This window comes from Alligator sinensis, unplaced genomic scaffold, assembly GCF_000455745.1.
Source record: "Alligator sinensis unplaced genomic scaffold, ASM45574v1 scaffold1406_1, whole genome shotgun sequence".
NCBI lineage: Eukaryota > Metazoa > Chordata > Crocodylia > Alligatoridae > Alligator > Alligator sinensis.
This window is the reverse complement of record NW_005842975.1, coordinates 355,202-373,983: the sequence shown is the minus strand read 5'-3', so window position 1 is coordinate 373,983 and position 18,782 is coordinate 355,202. Positions and strand designations below refer to the sequence as shown.

Here is an 18,782-nt window from a genome sequence, read left to right as displayed (position 1 = left end):
ACCCATTATCTGCCTCACTCTCTGTCCAGATTCAAATTACTGGGTTTATAGGTCGAGCCCCAGTTTTCCAATGTGAAAAGTTAGGATTTTCATAGGCATGGTGTATAAGTCGGGGCTGGGCTCAGCCTTTGGCTGGTGCAGCCCCATCCCGTGTGAGTGCCACTGCCTGGGCCATGCCAGCAGAGCACCAAGGCTGGCCCAGTCCACTGCGAGTGGCACTGCTGAGCATTGAGCCCAGCCCTGTCCCCTGCAAGCAGCACCAGGCTTGGCGCTTAGCAGCACTGCTCACAGCGACAGGGCTAGACTTGGTGCTTGGCTGGCGCAGTTGCATCCCCTGTGACCCCAGTGTCACTCATGGGGGGATGGGGTTGTGCCAACCAAGTGCCAAGCCCGAGTCCATTGCTGTCCCTGTCCCCTGTGAGTGGTGCACCTCCAGCCGAGCCTGTCCCTGTCCATTCCCTGTCCCTTGCGAGTGGTACCAGACTTGGTGCTAGGCTGGAGGCATACCGCTTTCAGAGGATGGGAACAGGGACAGGCTCATTGTTCAGCTGGCACAGCCCCATCCCCTGCAAGTGGCTCCAGGCTGCATTAGCTGCATTAGCTGCAAAAGTTGAAGGATATTTACCCTGCTTTATTAGGGGAAAGTTAATTTTGTAACCCAAGTTCATGTCATATTACTGGGGCAAAGTACTAAGAACCAATTACTTGCTAGCATTCATCTATACAACCCCACTGTTACAATAGGCCCATTGTTTAAAGAACAGATGTGCATCTCACCAAATTAATCTTAAAGAAGCATTCAAGAGGTTTTAAAAATACAAGGTGTTGAATAGATAAAATATAACTCCAGGATTTTCAGGCACCCTTGCAGAATTTGTTAGGTGATATCAGTTTTAAATTTTCAGTCAAAATGCTTTTTTTCCCAACAGAAAATGTAGCTTTATCAAAATTAACATTTTCTGTGGGAAAATGTCAATTTTGCTGATTTTTTTTTCAATTTATAATTTCTGATGAATCTTATGGAGTACTTAACCTTCATGACTGTACTGCACACAAATGACTAGTATTTGAAGGAAGTTGACTAGGGCTGGGAGACACTGTACCTGTAAGGAAGGGTTGGAAAGTCCCCAACAGGACTATGGAATAAGGGTGATAAAGGAGGGATTTAAAGAAGATTCACAGGAGGACGATAAGAAGTGCAAGAAGTGTTAAGCAACAGAATGGAAAGAGATGAGCAGGTTTGGATAGTTTGGGGTGGAAAGGCCCAGTTTACCTGTGGGACCATCTGTACCAGAGAAACAAGCTGAGCTGTAAAGACTCCATGATTCAAGAGGCAAACTATGAGCTGCTGCAGAAAGATTCTGGGCCACTTCTTAGGGTCCAGCACCACCACAAAAATGTTAGAATCATAGAAAAATAGGGGTTAAGCCATAATTTTGTTTAATCTTGTCCTGTAGGCTGAATCATTTTGCTGTCTGCCATCCTGGAGCAATATTTGTCTCCTTATTTAATTTTCTCCACGCTTAAATGTTTCCAAGAAAGGTAATTCGATGGCCGCTAGGTAATCTGCACCATTACTTAGTCACCCTCATAATTGGAAAGCTCTTTCTAATATCCAATCTAAAATTCCCTTGTTGCAATTTAAGCCCAGGACTTCTTGTCCTGTTGCCTGTGCTTTGATCACTATATTCCTTATAACAATGTTTTTTGTATTTGAATGTTGTGATCCAAACATCCTTTAGACTTTTCTTGTCTAGATTAAAATAACCTTCCATTCTTTTTTTTCTTATCTCAATTTCCTGAAAAATCATCACATATTTAAGCAAGCTGCTTGCCTGCCCCTCTACTATAAATATACAAGGAATGATAGATGCACTGTTTCATTAAGACACTGTGGAGCAAATTCTGTAGGCACTTTCAGTTTGCAAATACCTGTCAGTTCATCAGTTAGAAGACTGAAGTGTCCTTGTCCTTGAATTTTTCTTCAGGATCTCCAAAAGGATGCTTGACAGTGACAGTCTTCATGATACCAGCAATCTTTGTTACCAGGGTTCCAGGTTGGTGCAACCTTGCTCCTTAAAATTATCTTTAAGCAGGTTCAACATGTGTGTCACATGAGTATGCGATGTTCAGCCAAAAATCCAGTGAACTCTAGTTTTGCTGTTTTGACATCAGGTTTGAACTTAACTTGCTTGGTGCTTGGTGTTACTTGCATACATGTAATAACTGATTTTTAATTTTTTTATTTTGTGTTGGCACCGAGTACTTCGCCTTTTCTTGGCGTAGCTTTGATTTGGCAGCATGTTTGGCAACTATGGCTCCTTGCTTCCATGGAATTATATGTCACAGAGGGTGTAATTCTAATTCTTTATATTCATCAAAGTATCAGATTTTTAGTGGTCTACATCAGTGGTAACAAACCTTTTCACCCTTTGGGCTGAATGGGCAGTGTCTGATCTGGCCATGCTGCTGAGGAAGGGACAGGGTCCAGCTCCAATCCATCCATGCAGGGCTTGAGAATTTGGCAGCAGGGAAGGGGTGACGGTATTAATTACCCTTGCTCTCCTGCCACTAAATTTCCCTACCCATGGGGGTCCCCTTGGGCCAGATGTCTTGGCTCCATATGTTGGGGGTTGAGCACCGCTGGTCTAAATAGCATTTATCGCACTTACATATAGGTAGGGATTCTCTTCCTGGGTGTGTAGCCCTGGACTTATCGAAGGGGGAGGAAGATAACCCTTCCATGTTTTAACTGAGTGGTTAGGTTATTTCCTGGGTATGGCAGGGATCCAGTTCTCCCCTCCTGCACAAGGGTTTGATTCCATACCTCTGTGATTTCTCAGCACAGTTATAGGGCAGGCTTTAAGTAGGGTAGTATCCAGTACCTGTTTTTAAACTGAGCCAGTGCCCCTTGCATTTACTAGTCATTGGCAAAAATGGTTGGGGATGAGGAGGGGAGTGTCTGCTTTTGTGGGAGTAATCCTTCAAGCTAGAATTCATGACCCCTACCATCCAGACCAGCAGGCACCTCACAAAGCACATGTCCACTGTTTTGCTTGCTTTTTTCTGTCCCCACATACATCTAGGGGCTAGTCTCAAAAGAAGTGCTGGGCAGCTTCTGGTTAATGCCTAACCAGTGGTGTGGTAGTTTAGATTGCTTAGAAATCGAAGACATGCAGGTTCAACCTCCACTGGGCAAGTGGTACCTAAAACCTCAAACTCAGCCTCTGGCTTTCCATTGGAGTTACCTAGCTGTTCAGCTATTGTGGGTGAAATAAGGGAGGTCTTTCCTCTGTCTAACACTAAACATAACACCAGTTATATTTTTGAGGATGACTATGTTTTTGGGCCTTAAACACCAGTATGTATCCACAAGACGCATGCACGTGAGCCAGGCCAGACCATCCACGGGTCACTCAGGCCAGCGTGTGTGGCCTCTTGCACATGTTCAGTCTACATGTGTAGAGGGTGCAAACATGTACGGGTCCACACTGCCAGGAAACAGAATTCACACTTCTATGTACGTACTAAGAATTCCACTTAGATTATTAAGAAACTACCACTTATGACTACAGGGAAATAGCATGGTAACCAGGCTATAACCATCCACTGAACAAAGGATCAGCCTCTCCTTCCAATAGCACTACTCCAATGCTTTGTTAGCCAAGTCTTGAGAGAACTGAGGTGGGGAACTGTGTGCAGGGTTTCTTCCTTTTGCATAGATCTCAGGCTACTAAATGAAGAAGAACAGTGTTTCAGAATGCTGGGCAAAGTCTCTGTGTGTGTCTGTTTGCTTTCACTATCACATGTCTCTGAAGAGTTAAACCAGTGGTTCTCCACCTTTTTAAATTCAAACTACTCCTTGTTAGTCTCAAGACGCCTCAGAAAAAGCCAGCTTTTAGTTTTCACTCATTTTATAACTACAGGAAAATAATAGAGCAATTCTTCTGTGGCAAAGAACCTAAAGACCACAACAGGTCTGAATGCATTTTTAACAGTATGGATTCCTTTTGAACTATCTGGGGTTATGTTGTGAATCATGTTTCCACATCTATCAGTGCTAACATTGTGTGGCACCCTGCAGTACCCTTGAAAGAATCTCAAGACACCCTAGGGTGCTGTGGCACCTTGCTTGAAAATCACTGAGTTAATCTGTAGCCCAGACTACCTACATGGATTATGTTTTTGGCAAAAGGTGTGTTTAAGACCTGGAGGAATCTGAGGGGGCAGGCAGTTATCAGGGAGTCACAGCTATGGAGTGGTGCTAGGCAAAGGATCTATATCCTAAGAGTTTGCCAAGACACCGTAAGCTAGTAACAGTGTCTGAACTCTCTTCACACTTCGGAGGCTTGAAGAACACAGGGCCCAGTACCCTGGGATGCAACCCAGCAATCAGTGCCAACACAGTAGCTGGTGAACGTCCAAGAGGGTGAATGTAACCAGATGTGAGAAAGACCACAAATTAAAGGTTCCAAATCATAGCTGTTTAGAATTTTTGCTAAAAAATATATATATGTTTGGCACTTCTTTCCAGTTTGGGGCAAAAAGAAATGTTAAAAATATCAGTATTATACACAGGTTTTCAGCTCGTTTTCAGTTAGCTAGCCAGAATGCTGGACAATCATATGGAAAGGGGAATCTAGGTTTTTATTTTGTCTTGTAGAAAGTGAATCAAGGCATACAGATGTGTGGAAAGGCAGAACATAATTCCCTGGCAGAGTTTTACGAAGTGGCTTCCACTCAATAAAAGCTCATGCTAACTGATTTTGATACCAGGTTATCATGATACAGTGACCTTAAAGAGACACATTAGCTTTGTCTCCAAAGGTTAAAGGAACAATGCAGTATATTAACTCACTGTGCATCAACCCCCTGCAAAATTAACCCTTTGTCTTTCATGTGGATAGTACTCTACATTGATATATATGTCTACAATCAGTATGCAGCTGCTGATGTATGCAGCTTTCTAAATGCATGACATCGGAATTAGCACAATTTTGCCATTATTTAAGGTATTAATGCAACCAAGTTCTATGTGTCCCATTTTCTGGATGTACAGAACACCATTAGTTGGTATTTATTATGACAATATGCCCAGTATTTCACAAGACTAAAAGATTCAACATGATTCTTGTTCCAGAATGCTAACAGGCAGCCACACAGACAATACTGGGGGACCTTCTGAAAAGAATAACTTTTTATGTGAATTTTTTTCTGTTTTAGAGTTACATTATTTCAATAAAATGTAGCACAGGAAGTAAAAGAATATAATGGAATTAATCAGGTGACAGAGTACCTGGACTACACTATGGCCCTTATTTTGGCATGTATTTTACTGTGCAGCTGCAGCTTCCACAGTGTTTCCAAAGATAACAGTTGGTCAGAAGCAGCTGTAGCTTCTGCTACCCCAGTGGTTCTTAACCTTTCTAATCTCAAGGCCCCTCTTGGAAAATCGCAGCTATTAGTTTTCACTTATTTTTTTTTACTACAGAAAAATATAAAGCAATTCTTCTGTTAGAAAGACCAGAGCACCCAAAGATTCTGATATGTATCTTGTGAATCATGTTTGCACACCTAACGATGCTGACATTATATGGCAACCCATGGCACTCTTGAAATTCTATCAAGGCACCCTGGGGTGCAGGCAGAACCCTGGTTGAAAATCTCTTCCATTCTTCTGCATATAGCACTGCAGTTTTCAAAGCCTGTTCTAAAGCAAGGGAAACACCAAAAACAGGAATAGCAAAAAGTTAAGGAAAAGAGCAACTGGCATCAAGGGAAGAGATAATGAAAATAGCTAGAGAGGAGATAAAGATAGAAAAGCCACTCTCCCCCCACAAAAGGAAACGATAGAGAGAGGAAACTAAAGCCCCTTTAAAAAGATGCATTAATTCTTATTTCTGACCACAACAGCACAATTGTGCAGAATTTTAATGACAGCTAGTAGAAAATTAGACTTTTAACCAGGTATATATTCTCCACCCTGCTTAAAGTCTTTGATTGTAATAGTGATAACTATAATGAATAACAACTCCTCAGCTGGAGGGAATCATCCAGAGTAATGGGATTTGCAAAGAAAGGCAGTGGAATTATTATAATCCATACCTCCAGGCACACAAACTCAGACTCCTGGATACGTGACCTAGCAAAGTAGCCATGACTCCAGTGGATTCCATAGCCACATTTTATTTAGAAATTCCAATAGCAATTAGACATGTTAAAAACCAGGTTGGTGTTTTCATATGTACAGGATAGAACTCGATGGGTAATTTCAAGTGTTGCCTTGACCACAGCCAGGGTAGGAACACTACTCATATCATCATGCTGTTACAAAGTGGCTAATCGTCTTGGAAAATATGACTTAGACTCGTAAGGCACTTACAGGCTTTTGAACATTCTACCCTTTAGAGAGAGAATGCCATGGGTGCAAAATATAATGTCCCATTAAAAAGCTACTGCTGTCCTGTAATGAGAATAACAAATTTACAGAGACCTCTTCCCAGTAATGAAACCTTATAGCACTGAATTATATTGTTTTCTTACTTGGCTTTATGTATGTGTAAAATATTCCCTAGGTCTTTAATACAAATGAGTTGTAAGGTGATTTCTGTAACAAGCATCTGCTGTGCAGTATTTAGAGTTGAATGGACAATGTGCGTATTAGCCATCTCAATCCACCACTCAGTAGTATATGTGCTCTTTGCTTCAGTGCTGGAATGAAGAGCACAGTTGTAGCATGATGATAGCAAAGCTTCCGCATGAACTATTTGTGCGGGCCGGGAGCGGTCCGAGGCTTTTGGGGGCGCGCGGCGGGCTGTGGCCAGCAGCCCTGGCACGTGGGTCGGGGAATTCGGCATGGCGGACTAGAATTAGTCACGGACGCGTAGCAGTTGATTAAAGATTATTTTACTTACACCGTAGATGGTCACGGTGCAGGCAGGAAAACTTGCTTGCGTTGCAGTTACAGATAGGAAAGAAGAAGAACAGACAAGAGTTCTAACCGCGAACTCTGGTCCAAGGCCGGCTGAGAGCTCTAGAACCGCGAGCCTGTCGAATCAACCAGACGAAATAACCCGAGAAGAGCTCTGGATACCACGATGAAAGTCCGAAAGGTGACTCTCCACGAGCACGCAGGGAAGGGTACGTCGAGGGATCAGGCGACGACGGGGAGGGGCTAGAGGTTGATCAGGCCCCTGTATCCTTCTTAAGGCACACGCTGGGTTCGTTAAGCTCCACAGCACGCTTAGAGTTCTTCACGAGATGTGAAGTCCTCCTTCTCCTTCTCCAACTTGGGCGGAAACCGCTCAAGCCTCTTATACGGCTAGCAAGCCAATTGCTAGCCGCCACGTGGGAATAATTTAGAAACAGCCAATAGTGGGACACAAGTTTACATACGGGTGGTGGGAACTCCTTTGCACCGGGGTTTTCTCTATGCAACTGAGAATTGCACCGTGCAAAGAAAGTTCCATGTGGCAGGAAATAATTCTGCAGTGCCGAAGCGCACACACAATCATTGGGTCATGACACTATTTACTGAGCAAATAAATGCAGCTGCTCTGTAGAAACAATGTACAGGCTTGTGTGCATAAGAATTAGTAATGAGCTAGAGACTTGTTCATGAACCAGAGATTGTTACTGTAAAAATCCATGGATTATTTGACCTCAGTAATCACAGAATTTTGAGCAATGAAAAGTTTATTTGCTTTATACTTACCATGACTAGACAGAGCTGCCTGTCACTCATACAACCAAGATGCCCCATTGCTTCACCCTTGATGGTCTAATGCAGGGGAGGGCAAAATACAGTCCATGGGCCAGACCCAGCTTACCAAATGATTGGATCTGGCCCATGGGTGGGCGCCTGCCAACTGATTGCATTCAGTCTGCATCACTCCATATGGGGCCAAGCCCTGTCCACTTTTGCCTGGGGCAGCCCAAACTCTGGCCTCAGCCCCAGCCAGCATGCACAGCTTCTCAACCAGGCTGTTCTCTGTGCAGCTGCAGCCAGCCAGGTACTGCTCAGCTCCTCCCATCTCCAGTGGCTCCTCCTCCTTCTGCCCCTGCTGTGCCACTCTGGGCAGAGTGGGTGGAAGTGGCTGGGAGCTGAAGCTGGAGCCCCATGCACTGGGGCAAGAGGCACCTAGCTGCAGCTTCTCCCTCCCCTGTCTGGGCATCTGCTGCCTAACACCTGTCTCCATAGCTTCCCTGTGCTACCTGCTACCTGTGCAGCAGGGGCAGAAAAAGGAGGAAGAGTAGATACTAGAGGTGGGGGAGCCAAGCATTACACAGGCAGCTGAAGCTGCACCTGGAGCAGTCCCTCCAGGAAGCTGCGCTTGCTGGCTGAGGCTGGGGCCAAGGAGGGTGGGAGCATGGCATGGGCTAACCTGGGTGAGAGCAGGTGGGGCTCAGCCCCATGTGAAGTGCTGCAGGGGCAGCAGCAGGCCGGATGGGTGGGGTGGACTACACCTGTACATCCTGAGTGAGCTCTGCTGCACGTGCCCCCTGCCCCTCCCTTGCTCCCCCCACCCCAGCCAGCTCCTGGGACCTAGCACGCAGGCAGTCCCCCCACATATCTACCCCCCATGACCCCCTCCACACTCCCATGCCCCACATTCAATATACAAGAGTAAGACTTTATTTGGGACTATTATGTAATCACCTCTATATACACTCAAGAAAACATGAATCTGGACAAAAAGTATTTTATGAAATAAAATGAAACTATGTTACAGTAAATATTTTATTTTAGTATATGATTTGTTTTTATCTAAAATTTGTTAAAATGATGTCTTCTGAAAAATTTCTCATTAAACTGCCCTCTAGCTGAAATAATTGCCCATGCCTGATCTAATGGTGCCCTCTAGCCATCAGCCCCATGAATCCATGGTACTAAATAGAAATGTAGAATATTATAACCATGGAATTTTTCATGCAGTAAACATGAGCCTGGCAAAGTGAGGGTATTTTGAGTATGGGCTATGAGTCCAGTGTGGTAAGTGACATTCCAAAAACGATGGACAGCTTCCTGCCCCCACTTACCAGTGGTTTTCATGGCTTCAGAAGTCTAGAAAGTCTCAGATTAGAGGCTGCCATTCTAAGGTCCACTTGGCAGACATCTGCATAATCACCCCTCACCATGACATAGCTGAATTTGACCACGTCCTGCACAAACTCTCTCTCTGTAGGACCACACCTCTTCCTTAGTTCAGTTTTTTATAACAGGTTCTGACTTTTGGTAAGGGTCTGCTCATCATGTCTCTCAGACCATGGGTGTCCCTGCTAAAGCTCAGCTTTGTCTTCAGTTCCTGCCTAGCCTGTGGTGGCCAGAACCATAGGGGTTAGTATCATAAGCAATAAATATATGCTCTTGGAGACATCCAGGCAATTGTCTAGCAGTTAAGATTAGCTAATGCAAAGCTTGCAAGTTTGCAACCCACAAGTGGAATTTGTCTGTCACACTTTAACCAAAGTGTTGAATCTGTTTGCACTGATCATGGGACTGACTGGGCCCCCAAAATAAGCAAAACTACATGATTAACTGATCTAAAAGGTTTTTTAAAGGTCATCCATAACAAGATCTGACCACCTAATATAATTAGCACATTCCAAGGAACCCAAGGAATAAGAAACCAAGGGGTTGAGCTTGGGCACAGTAATGCTAATTTAAAACCTCAAAGTAATGTGGTGTAATTTGCTTATTGGGTGAACCTGAGTTCAGGCTGTAACCTTTCATGATAATTTCTAACACCTTTTAATCCCATAGGGTAACAGCTATAGGGCAAGATTGCGAGTGGCTCTAAAGCCAACAGATTAGCATAAGATAAGGCATAAAAGAACGCGCATGTCGAGTAACCAGTTTGAAGAACGGGACAGAAGGACCATCACTGTACCAAGCCTGGAACCCGGACTCCCAGTGTGAGCGAGGACCGGATCCTGACCAAGGGACCTTCCCAGTGACCCCTCGGACAGTGTTGATCAGGGACGCCTGACTTCGCTGGAACAACTTGGCGTGCACCTGGCATGGAGGGACTGCCGATAAGTTGCCAACCCCATGTGGGAACTCTTTGTCATTTTGTCTGTTGTTATTATTTACTATTAGCTCTTTATTACTGTACTATTTGTTAGTCACATTAACCTTTTTGTTAACTGTTGTATGCTAAGCTATAAGTAAATTTGCCTTTACTTCACTCCCGACTCGCCTCCTCGATCCCGAACCCAGCAGCCTAATGGCTGATACACTCACAGCACCTAGCCAGCCTGTGACACTAGCCTTGCCTCTAGCTCTTGATTTTTATCATGGATCTTCAGCTCCTGACCTCAGGCTCACTTTTCAGACTTCAGTTGTGACACAGATCCTGTCAGCTCTCTGCTCTTACCACTTCCCCAGGTCATCTCCACCTCAGTCAGGACTGGTCACTTCAGTACCTGTAAGTCTACTGGAAGAATGAATGCAAATGAGGGGTGGGGCCACAGCCGAGGCCAGCATTTTGTGTGGCACTTGGTGATGATCCTTGATTTCTGTAAAGCAGCCCCAGTTCATGCTGAGAAGCAGGTCTGAATCAGCAGCACTGCCTAAACAACAGTTAGTTTTAGGATGGCTGGCTCCAGCTACACCCATGGTGTTTGGGAGTCTCTGCCACCCACCATCCTCTGCTTTGCACACACAGTCTTTTTTTCTCTCAACAAGTAGTTGTAAACCAGCCCCAGACCCTTAGTGATCCAGACATCCCAATGTGCCAGGCAGAGAAATGGGAAGAAATCAAAGAGTTCCTGCTGCTTTTGCCAGCAGGGTGGATGCTGACTGGGCTGAAATCAAGGGAAAGGCTGTGAAGATCCAGTTGTCAGCAGGTGCTTGTGCAAAGCCGCCTGCAAAGGCAGATGGAGAAGGGATAGAGTGAATAGAGAACTGTCAGCAGTTTGTGCCTTCAGGCTTTGGCTGCGAAGAGCTGGTGCCAGCCAGAAGTATCTTAAATGTTCCAAATTTCTCACAATGAGAAGAGCATCTGAGCAGTAGCCAGCTGTGAAATCCTGAGTTCTCTGTGGGACAGAACTAACCAGCTCCATGAAGATGCTATGCTTACAGAGACCTTGGGACTATAGAACACGGTTTGTGTGCCAGGTTACTGATTGTGTCCCTGACGCACACCACAGTCCTACTCAACTCAGGAGGAATAGCCTTGAGCATAAGTCTGTGCAGGATAGAGGCCTAAAAGGGAAGATAATAAGGAAATGTCTGACTATAACCTGCCTCAGCAGCTACAAAGGAAAGTAATAAGTAGACCTGGTGAGCAACTCCATACCAGTTAACTTATTCAAAGAATGCCACCTAATTTTATGTCTGTGTGTTATCTTCAGCTTAGAATTTTCACAGATGCAGTTCTCAGTGGGCACATCTATGTGACACTATACACTCTGGGTCATATCACACTGGAGTTTATTGCTCCCAGGTGACACATTTACATGTGTATCTGGAACTGCTGCACAATTGAGCGGGTCAGAGTAGCCCTGGTTGGCAGGGGCCCCCCCAGCATGGCTCAGCATGCTGCAGAGGGGTTGGCTGAGGCATCAGAGTGCTCCAGTATTGGCTAGGCACCAGGCAGCCCCCAGACTGAAGCACTGTTGTGCCCCAGCCATCCCCATCAGTGTCTACACATGTGTTGCTGTGTATTAAATAATGTAAACACAAGTATTATCCTTATGGCTGCAAGTAATAACCTTCAGCAGAGTTAATTAGTTTACTGTGGCCTAACAGGGCCACACATGTAGACACTGAGACTTTATTGTGGAGCTAATTAAGCAACTTTGCAGTAAACATCTTGTGTAGATGTCCCCAGTGATTGACAGAACAAATTTTGAGCATTATCATTATCATTATCATTATCTTACAACTTTTTTGTGATGCGATTGTTATGAGTTTTGGACATTTAGGTTCTTTTTATTGGTCATCTAAGTCACATGGACACACTTCCATCCTCCGATTGGAAGAATATATTCCTTAAGTCAGTTTCCATTGCATTTCTGTGATGATCAATCACTGGATTAAGTCAAGGAACTTGAGAGAGTCAAGAACATGTTCTTCTACACCATGAACTTAAAAGATAATTCACCTTCTCTGTGCACTGACACCAAGGGAGATATGCAAGATACACTTTTTATTGGCTTACTGTGACAGGTGCCCACTCTGGGCTGACCTTAATGTGGCCCCCACACCTGTTCCTGGGACAACTGCCCTCCTACTCTCCTGCCATGCCTTGCTCTTAATTTAATTAATTACTGATAATTAGCAGGAGGCTGCCCTTGTCCTGCCCCGCCGCTAGGGGGCACTGTCTGTGGCTCCGTTTCCTCCCCTACACCGCAGTCCACACTTCGCCGATGTTAACTCAAGTCTATCCCTATCTTGGCCCCTTCCTGTTCTCTCTGGGCCTTCTCTATGATGCTCACATCCTCTCCTGGGGCTCCCCGCGCCCACTCTTGGGCTGCCTAGTAATGCTGCCCCCTGTCTGGGGCTCACCACGCCCACACTGGGGCTCACAGTGCCCACACTGGGGCTCCTCAATCATGCTGCCTTCTCCTGGGGCTCGCCATGCCCCCACTGGGGCTTCTCAAATCACCCCCTCTCTGGGGCTTTCCACACCTGCACTGGGGCTTCTCAATAGTGCCCCCCTTCTCTGGGGGCTGGGGTCTATGTACCCCCTATGCTGTGCCCTCACTGGCGCTGGGGTCCCCATGCTACTGTGGGTCCCCTATGAGGCCTCCTTCCTCCTGGCTATAACTCAAACATAAGCCGCCTGGCTACAACAACATCGCTCAACTTGGGTCAAGCTGTACCTGAAGTTAGGCTTGTCCTCACCTCATGACTTAGGGAACTCCTGCCTCTCTGGCTGCTGGCAGAGAACTGCCTCAGGCTTCTGCTCCTGGGCTTTATAAGGGCCAGGCCCTGCCCCCTCTGGTCAGCTGACCTTCCCTGGTTGCCCCAGCAACCCACAGCTGTGCTCCTTAGTTACTGCTAGGGCTCCTTCCCTAGCAGTTTTCCCTCTTCAGGAGCAGGGCACCTCTGTGCTCTGTGACACTTACCCATGCATATAATTATGAATTTAAAATACACTTTCTAAAAATCATTAGAAAGGCTTGCCAGAAATTCACAGCATCTGCAAGTGAAAGATCTTGTGACCAAACTTATGATAAATTCATTGTTGTTACTGTTACATGGGAGACAATCTCAGAAGGGATGTGAACGCACTTGCAATATTCATATTTAGAAATAGGCAATAGTATTTGTGGATTTTTTTAATAACCCATAAAACAAAGGTGAAAGAAAACCAGGCATAAAACAGAGAGGTAAGTCAGATATAAGCAGCTTTATTTCCTGTCAATAAGCAGTGACATGTTTTCCTTTCTGTTAGCTGCAGTGGGTTCTGAAGATGCCAGAGTTCTTGAATCTTTTGAACATGCTTCTCTGCTGTATGGTCTTGCTGACTCCAGAAAAATTAAGATCTGCAGTGTACTCTTGTGTTGCCCCACCGAGTGGCAGCAGTAGTGAAAGCTTTAGAGCAGACAGAGCATGGGGCAAAACCTTGTTCCAGCAAGGTCACCAACAAAACCTCCATTGAGTTAGTTCAGTGTGGCCAGGATTTCACTGCAGAAATTTAACCCTGTTACCTAGCCTGAGTAGGGTCAGATAAAAGAAAATATAGGACCTCCAAGTGACTGCCAATGGAACTGGCAGTGTGTGAATAATAAAACCAGGAATGACTCTCTCTCTCTCTTTTTACTTTTTAGCTGAATCTTCTATCTAGGCAAAAAGTGCAGTCACAGTGATACCTGACCATTAAACAAACTTGTACCAGTTTGGATAAACTGTTTACATAAAAATTAATAAATGAATAAACAAATATGTAAATTATTAAATCAATCACAACATTTTTCTTCAGAACTTTCTGAAATGAAACATTCATTATTTCCAAGCAAAACATTTTGGAACTTCCTTCAACTTTATCACAGAACATTTTTTAAATGTTCAAAATAGAAAGAAAACATTTTATTCAATCCCAGTTTATTTTTTTCTATATTTTTACTTAGTGAAAATTTTTGAAAAACCTTAATTTTCACTTGGCTTGAATTTTTTTTTTTTTTTTTAAACTTTTCAGAACTGACAGGGAACTGAAAAGAAGTGATTGAGACATCTCTTTTTGCAAATTATTCTGTAAAGTTTCAGGTACCACCATTTTGGGTTGTGGGTTTTTTTGTTCCCACAATTTTGTCGCATTCTTGATGTGAAGACAGTAGTTTACTATGAGGATGGGTACAACCAAGGGTTTTGTTGGGGTTTCCAAGAAGTCATTTAGAGTGTTCCCTAGTCAGAATGTCCCAACAGCAAAACCCCAAAGGGAGGCCAACTGGCAAGAATTTACAGAAAAATGATTTTGTAATCATGGCTGGCTTTTTTTTTTTTTTTACAGTAATAACCCCTCAACACACAAAACACAGCAGAGAGCCAAGGCCCCCCATCATGGGCTTCATTTGAAATCTTTTTTTTCAGCTTTGGGAGGGGGCGTAACAGGGAACCCTGGCCCTCTTATTGAAAAACAACATGGCCCCTTTAAGGGCAGGGTCTTTGTAGCACAGGTAGTCAGCAGAGCTGGGAGCAGCCCTGTAGCCAAGTCAGCTGACAGGGGTGTCACATGACCAGAAGAGGGCTCAGGCTCCAGCTATATAAAAGCCATGGAGTTGAGCTAGTCAAGGTGGCCAGCTCTGAGAGTTGTGGAGTTAGGAGTTCCTGGCAGCAGCATGGTGCAGCCCCTAAATCTACAGTGGGACTTGAAGGAAGCACCTCTGCAGGCCTGGGAACAAGGGAGAGTTACCTGGATTAGAGAAAGTGAAAGAATCATTATGTAGGTAAGTGGCCTTTATCTTATGTTAAACTTGGTGAGGGTTTGGGTGCCTGCCAGAAGGCTGAGGTGTTTTGATTTGAGTTGCACTGGTGGCTTGGGTTTGGGACTAAGGGGTGGTTTGGAGGTCCTTTTGGTGTTCTAGGGGCACCTGTGTCTTGAGCCATGCAGGGGCAGGCTTGAGGTGTAGCCAGAGGCCTGGGAGCAAGGCCAGATCCCTGATCAAGATAGCAGTTGGGGGGATGGGTTGGAGAGCCCAGAGTCCTGAGCAGGGTGGCAGACAGGGACTGGGGCCCAGAATCCAGGTCTAGAACAGTAGGTATGGGACCAGCAAGAGTAGTGGGGCAGAAGCCAGGAAGGCTGAGCCCACTGTAGCTGAAACCCCAACAAGGGAAGAAAGCCTGAGGTGGCCTGGAGACCTAGGGACAAAAAACTGATTGGTGACTTAAAACATCCTGTGAGGCATGGGGTGTGGTGTAAGGATGAAATGGAGTCATGCACCTAGCCTCTAAGGCACTGACCCTAGGCACCTGGGGGGTCATTGGTCTAAGACCAGGGTAGCTTCCCATCCTAACAATTTTCACCAAGGCATAGCAGGTAAAAGAAGGCTGGACTGCTCTGAGAACAGGACGCAAGAAATTCTCTTGACCTCCAGGAGCCTCACAGCTACCCCTGGAGTCCTGTTATAGGGGGACAGGGAAGAAGAGGTATGACTTCCTCCTCTACTTTGATGGATAATATCCCTGTATGTATCTGTGCCCAACTCTAGCATGTTAGTTGTGGCAATGCAAATACTTCCAAACTAGACTGTGACCTGAACTCTGACTGTTGCCACTTTACGTGTTGTCTGTTAGTTGTATTTCACATTAACATACAGCTTAATAGATGTACATGTCACTTCACAGCATCAGTGCTGCATGGGCACTAGCATGCGGCCATCTCTGGTATAAAACAAGGCAGCTGTGTAACTATCCCTTGTACCTGAAAGAACAAAGGAGCAACAGAGCTGCCAGTCTAGACTCTGGATTTCATAGACATTAGGGCTGGAAGAGACCTCAGGAGATCATCAAATCCAGCCCCCTGCCCCAGGGGCAGGAAGTCAGCTGGGGTCAAAGGATCCCAGCAAGATAAACGTCCAAATGTCTCTTAAAGGAGTCCAGAGTAGGTGCTTGCACAACCTCTGGCAGTCTGTTCCAGGCCTTGAGGGCTCAAACAGTAAAGAAGTTCTTCCTTTTGTCCAGCCTGAAATGGTCTTGGAGGGGTTTGTGACTGTTTGACCTTGTCATCCTTTGGGACACTCTGGTGAACAGATGTTCCCCCAGATGCTGATGTATGCCCCTTATATCCTTATAGGCAGCCACCAGGTGCCCCTGAGCCTGCACTTTTCCATGCTGAAGAGTCCCGTCGCTCTCAGCCTCTCATCATAAGGCCTGTTCTCCTGTCCTCTGACCATGACTCTCCTCTGCACTCTCTCAAGCTTCTCCACATCCTTTTTAAATTGTGGAGCCCAGAATTGGATGCAGTACTCCTGCTGCGGCCTCATCAAGGCTGAGTTCAGTGGGAGGATGACATCCTGCGATTTTGTTTGAGAAGCATCTATGGATGCAAGCCAGAGTTTTGCTCGCTTTGCCGGCTGCAACGTTACAGTGGTGGCTCATATTCATCTTGTGGTCAATCATGACCCCCAAGTCCCTTTTGGCCATGGCGCTAGCAAGTGTAGCACTGCTAAGCCTATAAGCATTCTGTGGGTTTTTTCTTCCCAAGGTGGAGTACCCTGCATTTTTCGGTGTTGAACACCATCAGGTGGTCATCCTCCCATTTTCTGAGCCTGTCAAGGTTGGCCTGGACCACCATTCTGTCCTTGGGTATGGACACTTTATCCCAAAGCTGGGCGTCATCGGTGAAGTTGGCCAGTCTTCTTCTAATACCAATGTTCCCATCATTAGTGAAGATGTTAAAGGGTATAGGCCCAAGGACAGAACCTTGGGGGACCCCCTACTGGTAACAGCACACCATGATTATTTACCTCCATCAGCTATCGCTCTCTGGGTCCAACCTGGGAGCCAATTCCCCAGCCATCAGACTGTGATGTAGCCAATGCCGCAGTTGGCCAGTTTTTCTATGAGATGATCATGGGATACCAGATTGAAGGCTTTAAAAAAAAAATAAAAAAAAAATAAAAAAATCAAGATATATGATGTCAATCTCTGCTTCCTTGTCCAGGTGATTATGTCACCTGGTAATAGAAGATGAGATTGGTTAGGCAAGACCTACCCATGCTGGCTATCCCTCAGGATGTTTGTCAAGACAGTTTGTCAAGAATGGTTTCTTTGATTAATTTTTTCAAAAATCTTCCCTATGATAGAGGTCAGGCTGCTGGGCCTGTAGTTCCCTAGATCTACTTTCCTCCCTTTCTTGAAGATAGGCACCACATTGATGTTCTTCCAATCTTTGGGCACCTAACCTGAGCACCACGAGTTCTCGAAGATCTGTGCTAGTGGCTGAGCCATGATGCTTGCCAGCTCCTTAAGTACCCTGGAGTGCAAACTGTTTGGGCTAGCTGACTTGAAGGTGTCCATCCTCTCAGGGTGTTCCTTCACATGGCCTACATTGATGAAGGGTAACAATTCTCCCTCACCCTGGCTGTCCTATACCGTATTGAGCAGGGTCATCCCCTGGGACTGGTGAAAAACCGACTCAAAATACCCATTAAGTGGGTTGGCTTTTTTCTGGGCGTTGGTTGTCCCATATGGTTTAGCAGGGGCCCAATTTTACCCTTCCTTTTCCTCTGGCTCCCCACATATCTAAAAAAGGACTTTTTATTGTCTTTTTGATATGTGTAGCCAGTTGGAGTTCAGTCACAGCCTTGACTTTCCTGATTCACTCCCTAAAGGTCCAGACCAGTGCAGAATACTCTTCCTTTGAGGTAGATCCAGTCTTCCATCCTTTATAGGTCTTTCTTTTTAGACACAGGAGGTCCACTAGTTCCCTGCAGAGCCAAGGGTGGCTGCCACATGTGCCCTTTTGTTGCCTTTCCTCCGAGATGGGATAGACATTGTTTGTGCTTCCAGGATTGCTCCCTTGAGGAGCAACCACTCATCCTGAACTCCCCTTTCCTTCAGATTGTGGTCCCTTAAGGCCTCACCAACAAGCCTCCTGAGTTTGTCAAAGTCAGCTTTCCTGAAGTCAAGGACTTCTGCATTGCTAGCTGACTTGCCAGCTTTGCGGTGGATGGTGAAGGTGATCAGCTCATGGTCACTGTTTCCCAGCTTCCCTTTGATTGTTAGGTCACTGATTAAGTCATCCCCTGTTGCTAGTACCAAGTCAAGCAGTGCTTTGCCTCTTGTCAGTCCATAGACTTGAGTCCGAGCTCATCCACGCATATGAGGAAGCTTTGTGACCATTCGGATTTGGCCGAGTGCTCTTCCCACGAGATGTCTGGGTAGCTGAAGTCTCCCATGACAACCATGCACTGGGAGCATGCAGCCTTAGCCAGTTCCTTGGCAAAATTCCTGGTTGAGCTCTTGATCCTGGCTAGGAGGTCTGTAGTAGACTCATACCATTGTGTCCCCTGTGCCATGTTCACCATGGATTTAAGCCAGAGAGTCTCCAGTCATCCACCCTGGGTGCCAATGTCTGCTTGCAGGGACATGTAGCTTTCCTTGACACAGACCTACACCACCACCCCTTTTGTCTACACTCTCTCTCCTGGACAAGGTATAGCTATCTATATCTGTGGCCCAGTCACAGGTGGAGTCCCACCAGGTCTCTGTTATCCCTATGAGATTGTAGTCATTCTTGTTTAGCAGGAGGACCAGTTCCTCCTGTTTATTCCCCAAGCTCCTGGCATTGGTGTACAGGCACGCAAGTGTCCCATTGGGGGCCTTTATCTTC

The 18,782-nt window shown here is 45.6% G+C and overlaps 1 long non-coding RNA gene across 1 annotated transcript in view; it reads left to right on the top strand.

Moving 5' to 3' along the window:
• Positions 1 to 14,713: 14,713 nt before the first annotated feature.
• The window catches only part of LOC102372931, a 15,560-nt gene continuing 11,491 nt past the window's right edge, over positions 14,714 to 18,782 (top strand). The window contains exons 1-2 of the long non-coding RNA XR_325254.2: positions 14,714 to 14,895; positions 15,477 to 15,595. This is a non-coding gene — a long non-coding RNA (uncharacterized LOC102372931). The remainder of the gene's footprint in view (positions 14,896 to 15,476; positions 15,596 to 18,782) is intronic.